The following is an 8,181-nucleotide window of genomic DNA, read 5'->3' as shown; positions in this document are numbered from 1 at the left end:
CTTCTTCTTCTTCTTCTTCTTCTTCTTCTTCTTCTTCTTCTTCTTCTATTATTATTATTCTTTCTTTGGATTCTCAGTTTATTGATGTTCTTAAGGACGATTTCTTTGTTTTTGTTTTTCACTAGCATTTTAGATCTTTTTCTCGATAGAAAGCTGAGTTGTTTGGCTCATACTGTTCTATTCCGTCTCCCTGCCAGAAATACCTCATTCCCTGGGGGCACAGTCGGGCCTTCTGAGCGCTTTCAGGCATGATGGAAAGCCTTTGGTCTCTGTTCCGTGTAGATATTACAAACACGCGTTTAAGCCAATGGCCTGATATGGGACATAGAATATAGTTTCCCTAGTCCATAGAGGGAACAGAAGAGGTCTGCGTCCATCACCATGCTACGCAGGATGAACTCAATCTGCCAATTTTTTTTTTTTTTTTAAATCGGGAGAGTTCCTAGCAGAATAACCAACATTATGTCATTTTCTTTTATGCATACTGGCTATGGTTTTTTTTCCTTTCTTTTCAGAAAACAGAGTTTAAATCCTATTATATAAATGACCTTTAACCGTCTTCCTCTTCTGTGGGCTCAAAATAGAGGTCCCCTCAACTGGCCATTTGTCCGTTTGTTTGGATGCTTTCTAGGGCAACTGTTCACTGATGACAGTGTGGCCTTTGAAGACTAGAGTTGGCTGGTAAATGGAGTTTGTTTAATTTAAACTCATATAGAATTTCCAGAAGATAAGATCCAAGTAGTGATTTAAAGGACTGTAAAGAAAATGAGATTTGCTTTAGCTTATGAGTTCAGTGAAGAAATGGCTAGGTATAATTTTACCTTGTTCTTTTCTTTCTTCCTTACAATTTTACATAATACTCTGGGGCCAGTATTCATGATTTTGAGAAAATGCTAATATGTATTTTTGCAGTCTTCAGTAATACTCAGGAGTTCCCAAGAGTATAATTTCACCAGAAAAAAAATACTACCCACAAAATTAGAATTCACTAATAGATAAAAGGAATCCTATAATGATCTTTGGGAAGAACTGCCAATTACAGTGAAGATAATTGTAGATGCTCTGGGCTAGACACAGAAAGGACATACGCCAGCTCTGCACTGTGTACTTTATTATGTTCTAAGAGCCTGCTGCATCCACTCTCTTACCACAAGCAAAAACACAATGGGCTGTTTTGTGTCTAGGTTTCCATATGTGGATGCTATCCTCTGTAAATCTGGCTCCTCCTGGTGGGACTGCAGATGTTGTCTGAGGTTAAGAAGGCCAAGTGACTTACTTAGGCCGTCATCTTGCATGGGATCTCTGATTTTGTTGGTGACAACTTTAGCAAATGACCAAGGTCTTCTCTGCTGAGAAGCCTGGGCAAAATACTGAACACAACCAAAATGCCAGAATAAAACAACTTGAGAGATACAATGGGAGTCAGATATTTTAAGAAGGCAGAGAGGAAAAGGAGGAATTATGAATTGGCAGAAACCAAACCATGAAGTAGAGCAGTAGCAGACAGAGAAGTTGAAAAAACAAACAAACAAACAAACAAACAAGCAAACAAACCAAACCAAACCAAACCAAACCAAACCAAACCAAACCAAACCAAACCAAACCAAACCAAACCAAACCAAAACAGTGAATAGAGGGAGAAGAAAGCCATGGGTAGCAGAGTGACCAACAGCTTCATGAAGGGCAGCTAGCTTTCTATGCAGGCTAGTTCTCTATTGTGTTTAAAGGATAACTTTTTGTGAGTTCTTTTGCAGTCTCCCACGCATACAAAGTTCATTCTGTTTGCTGTGATTCCCCACCCTTGAGCCTCCTACCTATCCCTGTTACCCAAGTCTTTACTAGACTTTTCCTCACATCGATGTCTTTTGTTTGCTGAGACCCACTGAGCTTAACTGGGTCTCTGTGTGTGACCACAGGTTTAGAACTAACTCCTGGACTCTGGTCAGAACCTCAGGGTCTTCAGAAACAGATACAATGTCTGTTCCTTTCCCTAAATCCATCAGTAGCTAATAGATCATCACTGAAGGGGTAAGTCCTTCCCAAGAGCCATTCCCCAATCCATTGGCTGTTTACAGGCCTAGCCTTGTGTCTGTAGGCAGTCACAGCTGCCGTGAGGTCATGACTGTGTTGACTACTATTATATTTTTTAAAATAATGAGCATGCCAACATTCCCTTGTTACTTCAAGAAAATGTACTTATGTTATTAATAACTGAAATGTACTAACCAAACTGGATTCTATAGAAAATAGAAAAAGACCAAATTGATATTTTGAATGTAAAATGTTTGCATTTGTCTAATGTATGTGTATGTATATATGCAGATTCAGGAGTATACACCCATGCTTGTATGTATGAATGAATGATTATGCTTTACCATGATGACAGTTGACTAAGCCTCTGAACTGTAAGATATCCCCACTTAAATGTTTTTCTTCATAAGAGTGGAAGTGGTCCTGGTATCTTCACAGAACTAAAACCCTAAGACATGGTTTAAATGTACAATATCCCCATAGCCTCAGATATTTGAATACTTGATCCTGATCTGGTAGAGTATCTTGGGCGGTTGTAGAAATTTCAGGAGGTGAGATCCAATTAGTGGAAGTAGGCCTCCAAGGGAAAGGCTGGAGTCACAGCCTGGCTCTTCTGACTGAACATGAAGTTCTCTTAAGATAAGCAAGCCAGCCTTGTACTCCTTCTGCCTCAGCAGTGACTGCCATGTTTCCGTCTATGTTGGATTGTACACTCCCAAACCATGAGCCAAAATAAATCCTTTCCATAATGGTTTCTGCCAGATATTTTGTCACTGTGATGAGAAAAATGGTATATAAAATTAGTACCGAGTAGTGGCGCCTTTGTTCTGAGAAACCTGACCATGTGGTTCATAGGCCTTTGGAAGTGGTTTCAGGAGGAATGTAGATTAGTGTTGAACTGTGGGATAGAATGGAATGCTGAAAGCAAAGCTTAATTGACTATTCTGGTAGAAACGTCGATGAATGAATTTCCATAGAATTGAAGACACTGAAGACCTAGCTCATGAGATTTGAGAAAGAAATAATGACTTTACTGGGGACAGGGTTAGAGGCTCCTGTTATGACATTCTGGCTAAATCTAAACAACAACAACAACAACAACCATAACAACAAAAAAAACCATTCTGGCTACATTCTGTCTGTTTCATAAAAATGTTATTGAGACTGAATTAAGGAGTAATGCACTTACTTGTTTTAGAGGAAGTTTCAAGACAATAATTCATTAAGGCTGTGGCATGGTTACTTTTACTTCTTATAGTGAGATTTATAGTGAGAACTCTGGGCAGACATTGAAATAGAGGTAGAAATGAACAGTTTGGTAGGGAAAGGAAAGTGAGCAAATTAAAGATGTGGAAGTAGCAGCCATGGACAAAGTATCTGTCAACAAAGCAGTGGTAGTCATTAAAGGCATCAGTGTGTATGAGGATAACCGGTAGTACTCACTGGAAACATCATACACAGAGAAAGCTCCAGAATAGAACTCATTTGAAACAAGAAATTCAACTGAAAGGAGTGTGTCTAAAACTTTTACTTGAACAGAGCGTCACAGCAGTGGGGCCCTGTTCCAACAGTAGGATCCAGAGAATTGTTTCTAGTTTAGTTGTCCCAGGCCTTGGAAATCTCTGCATCTGTATTGAAAGGAGGTCAGGCTGTATCTTGAGCTAGGAACAGAAGTAACAGAATGATGCTTGGCATTGTTGTCCATCTATTGCTATGTTTGCAAGCGTGCAAGATGCAAAAGCCATGGACTCACTGAGGCTTGCACTACGGTTCTAGGATATCAGCAAAGCCAAGGAAAAATGTTGCAGAGTCATATTTTTTCTGGAGGGAGACCTTGACAGACCGGTGTTTGAAGCTGTGAAGTTAAGTCCTAAGTTGCAGTAGAGATCTTAGGGTACTGGAGATGCCAGTATTATGACCTCTTTGGGAACTTGCAGATACTGAGATGGGTCTGCCCCAAAGAGAGGGTTCAGGCAGCAGAGCTCTGGGGGCATGATTCTTCAAGCCCAGGTGATGCCACTATAATTCCTGTGTATTTGAGATACAGGGTTGTTGTTTTCTCACATGGGTTTTGGTCTTGCATTGGTCTGATGTTTCCTGATTTGCCCCATTCATCTCTTTTGGAATTAGGATGTTTATTCTGTGTCATTTTTATTTTGGAAATATGTAACTGGATCAAGAGTTCAATGTCTCAGGAGAAACTGTGGATATTGGAGTTTTGCATAGCGTTGAGACTGTGAAGACTTTGGGAACTTTCAAAATTAGACTGAAAGTATTTTGCATGATGAGACTACCATGAGCCTATGGGGGTAGGGGTGGAATGGTATAGTTTGACTATAGTTGATTCCTGACAGGTTCGTGCACACAAATAGTCCCCAGCTGAAAGCAATGGGTGGGATTAGAACCTTTATGAAGTTGAACTGCCTTGTGGAAGTAAGCCTTGTACAACATAGTTCCACCTCTGTCTTGGGTTTTCCTTTTCTTTTTTCTGCTAAGATGCAAGCAAGAAGTCATATTGTTTCTGTCGCACAGCACAGGGCCACTATGAAGTCTATCATGCCTTGCCCACCATGATGTATTTTATTTTCTTAAACTTGGATTCAGGTACATTCTTTCCTCTTCTGATGTTTATGCCACACATACTGTCACAGAGATGAAAACAAGAATCTCTGTAGCCTCTGACGGTGTGCATTGGGACCCATGGCTTTCAAACACTGGATAGTTTTCCATAACTCTTCCAGTGAGTGCTAAGGTCTTTAGTCTCTCATCTTCTGAAGTCTTGGCTCCTTGTAGCCTGCTTCCTTACACAGCCTAGCTCTCTTTCACCTCTCCCCTTAATACTTTCATGGCTCTCTGTAGTGTGCATAGTCATCTTCCAAGACTCTCTTTAGTGTGTTCCAGTTGCCGCCAACCTGCTGAGCGTGCAGGGGCTCTTACAGGTTTGGTTCTTATGACCTTGGGGAGTTGCAGTCTAGACGTTTTCTAATTACTGTTATTGTTTAGTACTTTGGTCTGGAAGCCACAGATTTCATCTACTTTGTGTTTCTAGCTCTGGCTGATCCATCCATGATAAAGACCAGTAGGCCACAAAGGCCTGCTTAGGGAAGGGGGCTTTCATTGAGACTTTAGCATCATAGGATAAAGGATGGTGCACCACAATGAAGTTCATAGAAATCAAGTGAAGGGAGTGAAGAATAGGCTCCATCTGTATCCCGGAGATTGTGTGTCATGCCTTCATTTAACGTCTTTTTTTTTATTGGATATTTTATTTATTTACATTTCAGATGTTATCCCCTTTCTCCACCTCCCCCCTTGAAACTCCCATCCCAGTCCCCCTCCTTCTGCTTCTATGGGGGTGTGACCCCACCCTCCCACCATTCCTACCTCCCTGTCCTCGACTTCTTCCACACTGGGCATCCAGTCTTCACAGGACCAAGCACCTCCTCTCCCACTCATGCCCAACAAGGCCATCCTCTGCTACATATACAACCGGAGCCATGGGTCTCTCCAAGTGTGTTCCCAGACTCGCAGTTTCGACACTGGGAGCTCTGGTTGGTTGGTATTGTCACTCTCCCCATGGGGCAGCAAACCCCTTCAGCTCCTTCAGTCCTCTCTCTAACTCCTCCATTGGAGACCTCATGATCAGTTCAATAGTTGGCTGTGAGCATTGGCCTCTTTATATGTCAGACTCTGGCAGAGCTTCTCAGGAGACAGCTATATCAGGCGCCTGTCAGCAAACACTTCCTGGCATCCAGAACAGCATCTGCCTTTGGTGACTGCACATGGGATGAATCCACAGGTCTCTGCTCCACACTTTGTCTCCTTATTTGCTCCCATGAGGTTTTTTGTTACTCCTTCCAAGAAGGACTGAAGCACTCCCTACTTTGGTCTTCCTTTCTTCTTGAGCTTCATGTGGTCTGAGAGTTGTATCTTGGGTATTTAGAGCTTTTGGGCTAATATCCACTTATCAGTGAGTGCATACCATGTGTGTTCTTTTGTGACTGGGTTACCTCACTCAGGATGATATTTTTGGTTGCCTAAGAATTTCACGAATTTGTTGTTTTTAATAGCTGAATAGCACTCCATTGTGTAAATATACCACATTTTCTGTATTCATTCCTCTGTTGAAGGACATCTGGATTCTTTCCAGCTTCTGGCTATTATAAATAAGGCTGCTATGAACATAGTGGAACATGTGTCCTTGTTATATTTTGGAGCATCTTTTAGGTATATACCAAGGAGTAGTATAGCTGGGTCCTCAGGTGATACTATGTCCATTAACTTCTCTTCCCACAACAGCTTGGTACATACAGGAGATCTAGTTCCACACATCACAATGCTTATATCTGCATCAGTCACAGGGCTCACACATAGGTCAATCACTCTTCTCAAGTAGATCGCACTTCTTTCTGTTAATTATAAGGTGAGTTGCTAGATTTCTCCTCATCCTCTCCTACTTTATTGGAGACTACTATTATTAGAGCAGTTATGGTGGGGTTTACGAAGGTGACTTCAGGTGGTATCAGATGTGGGTTACTAAATCTTGTGGTAGAAATGAAGTCTCTTGAGGCTGAAGTCAGGAGTGACTATGGATGAATCAGGGTTTATTGAGCAAGACTTCTCTCACCGATTACTGAGGAGACCTATTGTAGAATTAAGACCCCCCATTGGCACTTAACTAGATGCCACTTCAGAAAGTTGTGTCCTTCTTATTGGCTTCACAGTGAATTTCATATACAGGCATCCCCAAGGAGACCCACACTCCTTCCCTGGGAAAGCTCTGAGGAAAGAATGGTAAGGTTCTGGAAAAGGCGTCACAAGGACATGGAAGAGCCCCCATACTATGTGATATCAGTTTACTTAAAGACAAAGTGTCATTTTAAAGCCATTGAGATGTCACTTTGTTCTGTTGCTTCATCCAGTGACTACGTTGAGATGGTTAATCTTCGTTGTCAGCTTGGCTGGATTTAGAATTACCATGGAGATTAAGGCATGCCTCTGGCTCTGCTTATGGTCATATTTTCAGATTAACTGAAGGAGAAGAACCATTCTAGTGTGGCCATACCAGCTCATGGCCTCGGAGTTTATAGAGCGTAAATAGGAAAGGGAGAATAACCAAAAGAGCTCTCCACAGTCCTTGCTTCTCGGCTGCTATGCCAAGAACTTAGACTCTCTGGCATGCCTTCAACACTACAATGGACTGAACCCTTTGAAGCTGAGAGCCAAAAAAACAATCCTTCCTTCCTTTGAATCTGTTTGTCAGGTAGTTTATCACAGCAACACAAAAGTAACCAATGCAATATCAAAGCAGTGAATTGTGGCCTTGCAACAGCTGAGCGCTTGGCTTCTAACCCAGTCAGACGGTCATGGAAAACCCCCAAGTAGTTCTAGCACATTTTTCTGGGTTATCTACCATCTTAATTTTAGGAAGGTCCTAGCTTAATATATATTTTCATGTTTTCTCATGTCAAATATTATAGAAAGGTTAAGCTTAGTGCACAGTGACATTCTCCAGGCAAGCTTTCTAAAGCCAAAGCTGAGAGTAAGGGATGTGGCATGGCTTCCAGGAAATCACATCCAAGACACCCAGCCCTCAAACCTCAGAGGACTCAAAGGTTGCACTGTATCAGACCTGCCAGTTTCCTGTGACTGAATCCCTAAGGATTCCAACTACATAGTGTCAGGGACATGGGTTCCTGTAGCTGGCAGAAATTCAAAAGAGAGAGGAAAGAGGTCTTAAGAGAAAGAAGATGCATGGAGAGAAAAGGGGTGGGGGTGTGGGGAGGCACACTGCTGTATATCAAGTTAGGCAGCATCTCTATTGCTGTGATTAACAGCTGAAGGAATTGAAGAGTTGTTCCCTTTCTAAAGAGACGCTGTTGAATAGTTGGAAATGCTTGGTGCAAACTCAAAATTCAATACTGACTGTGCAATCTTGAGTAGTTAAATTGATTGTTAGTCCAGTTATCTCTAAACACTGGCTTGATAAGAATACCTAATCCATAGACTTGTCAGGAGGGTGACGTGACTTAGAGCATGTACAATATAAAAGTTTCTACTTGAAGCTGGGAAGATGGCTCGTCAGTTAAGAACACTTATTGTGCCTTTGGGCTGGAGCAGACACAGAGTCGGTCTGCTCCTGTCCTGTGG

This window comes from Grammomys surdaster, unplaced genomic scaffold (genome assembly GCF_004785775.1).
Source record: "Grammomys surdaster isolate TR1022 unplaced genomic scaffold, NIH_TR_1.0 174, whole genome shotgun sequence".
Lineage (NCBI taxonomy): Eukaryota > Metazoa > Chordata > Mammalia > Rodentia > Muridae > Grammomys > Grammomys surdaster.
The sequence above is the reverse complement of the archived record's forward strand: the minus strand, read 5'-3'. Positions refer to the sequence as shown.